We start from the raw sequence: 3,161 nt of genomic DNA, 5'->3' as shown, positions 1-3,161 counted from the left end.
TTTACTTTACCAAAGTGCAACAATGTGGAGTACATAATCTATTTCTATACACATACAAGAATAAGTGCTGAGCGACTTACTGTAACTGTACAAATAAGAATCAAGTGAAATAAAAGCTAAATGTGCTTCTAAAACAAACTGTCCATACAATCACTTGTGGTTGTTCAGTGATTTTTCTCTCTCACTTCCTCATTACATTTTGAACAGAAATGCCTGATTAAAATCTATCCATCTACCACATCTGCCTTAGTAAATACAAATATATATATATATATATATATATATATATATATATATATATATATATATATAATATACATATATAAAGTGCTGTGAGGAAAAAATGCTTTAGGAATGCTTCCAAAAATAGACATGTTAATAGTTCAAAATAGTACAGTAGTACTAATAGTACAATAGTACTATTTTTAGTAGTTTATTTTTAACATTTGACAAAATGCTAAGCGAGTTAACAGAAGAAAAAATCTAAATCAAATCAATATTTAGTGCAGCTACCCTTTTTCTTCAAAAGAGCATCAATTATTTTAGGTACATTTGCAGGGATTCTTTTTGTAGGCATATAGTTAGGTGTATGATTAAACAATTATACCAAACAGAAGCTAATGATTATCAATTTAATATATGGGTCAAAACACAGTCATTAACTGAAACAGCTGTGCAGGATGAATAAAACTGGGTAAGAAACAGCCAAACCTTCTAAAAGGGTGAAGTTGCTGAGGACAGTTTAATGTCAAAAGTCAAACACTGTGGCAAGATTGATCACAGCAACAAGACACAAAATAGTTATACTGCAGTTGCAAGGTCTCTCCCAGGCAGACATCTCAAAGCAGACAGGGGTTTCAAATGTTCTGCCCAAGCTCTTTAGAAGAAGCACAAAAAAAATTGTGGACCTTAGACACAGTGGTTGACTAAGGAAACTACAGCAGATGAGACACATAATGGTTACTTCCCTTCATAATCAGAAGATGTCCAGCAGTGCCATCAGCTCAACATTAGCAGAAAACAGGGAGACCATAGTATACCCATCTACTGTCTAGTCAGAAGACAAGGCAGAGCGACTCAACTAACTGTCTGACATGTAGAAAGAGAAGGAATCGAGGCTGCCTAAATCCACAGAGGAACAGAGGTTAGTTCTCCAAAATGTTTGGAAAAACCTACCTGCCAAGTTCATTAAAACACTGTGTGCAAGTGTACCTAGAAGAATTGATGCTGCTTTGAAGGCTAGTGGTGGTCACACCATATATTGATTTGATTTAGATTTTGTTCTCTTCACTCACTTTGCATTTCGTTAAATGATAAAATAAAAACTTTTTGTGAACGGATTCTTACTTTACAGCATTTTGTCACATCTGGAAAGTATACCCTCTTTTATGGTTTACATATCAGGACATAACAATCATCTGTTCCTTAGAAGGTCTAAAAATTAGGTAAGTACAACCTCAGATGAACACGACATATTACACCATGTCATCAGTTATTAAACAATAAAGCCAAAATGGAGAAGCCATGTGTGAAAAGCTAAGTACACCTTATCATTCAATAACTTTATCAGCAATGACTTGATGTAATAGTTTTCTGTATGACTATGTAAGTCTCTCAAATTATTGTTTATATTGTAATATTGCTAATATTTTACCTCTAGAGTCCGTTTCAGTAATGATCTGTGTCCTGACTTGTTAATTAAACATTGCCTTTGTGGTGTTCTAGTTCCACGCATTCACTAAATAAAAGGTTGATATACTGTATATGAGCCACAAATCCGATTATACATTCACCATAAGAAAAAAACAAATATTTCAGGAAAATACAAATCTTTATTCAGTCACTCAGCACATTACAATAAAAATGACACCTCTCAGAAATTGCAAACCACTATTATATATATTGTAAACAATAAATAGATTCTATGTTTTGCGGAGAAGAAAAACTTGTATTGCTGCTTGGGATGATTCATTCATGTAAGAAAGCTCAGATTTTATTATATAAGCAAGTTATATTTTGTGCTTTTCTGCAGTAAAAATCTTTTTTTTTCTTTCACCCATACAAACCATAGATACCAACAGTCCTGAATTTTCCAGAACAATCATCTTAGTAGGACTGCCAGCAGCCTAGCATGCACACTACCCAAACTATAATGTGTGCAATGCCTAATGTAATAAAGCCAAGTCACACATCACCAAGTACACTAAATCTAAAATGATGCCTTCTCACACAAATAATGGCATCAGCAGAGCTTAAATGACTGATTATAGAAGTCTACAAACGGGTGATAAACACTGGTTTTAAGGATGTATGCAAATCTGAAACCGATCTGCGATAAAGCAACTCTCCTATGTGTTGTCTTTATTGTGGACATGATCAGGATCGCCTTACTATCATTAATGTCCTCTATTCTAAGATGGAACATTATAAATTACACAATACGAAAGCACAAGGTTGTAATTTAACATTTAGTTGTAAGTTGATTTGCCTAATTACTGTACGTTACTCACACTTACACTGTTTTATATATTGTTCCTGGTCTATGCAACTTTGTGGTGTTAAATGGCTCACAAACTAACACAGGAGAAGAGACATCAGCTTGTGACACTTATGCATCTCTCCTGTTTATTATAACTACCAGTGTGGACTCAATTACATTGTAATTACAAAGAAACACTATAATCACCTCCTAATGGATTGTAAGCTCACAAGAGCATGGGGCCTGTCCTCTTTCTGTAGCAGAACGTATGTCAACACGTTAATCTAATTGTCAATTTGAAAACTGTACCGCTATCGTAGTACTTGTAACCAGGGCCGGCCCAAGAATGAATTGCTGTTCCCCCACATCCATCGTGTGACATCCACGCTATCACACCTGGACACCCACACTAACGCACGCACACACACAAACTCATACTAACAGAATCTTGAATACCATACTGGTCTGCACAGTTAAATCTTTATGCCTCAAATAGTAGATTTCAATATTGATCATGAAGATGGACGTAGTAAATATAATATTCGTTGTCATTTACAAATTGTTTCCTTTTCTTACAATTTGCAGTTTTCTGAAGGAATTTCATAATACTGTGCAACAATAAAGGAACAGTGATTATTATCCCTGCTGAAGAAGCAAAAAAATCTGTCTCCACGCCTGAATT

This window comes from Sceloporus occidentalis, unplaced genomic scaffold (genome assembly GCF_023333645.1).
Source record: "Sceloporus occidentalis isolate IW3139 unplaced genomic scaffold, rSceOcc1.0.p SCAF_22, whole genome shotgun sequence".
Lineage (NCBI taxonomy): Eukaryota > Metazoa > Chordata > Lepidosauria > Squamata > Phrynosomatidae > Sceloporus > Sceloporus occidentalis.
Note: the sequence above shows the minus strand (reverse complement) of the source record.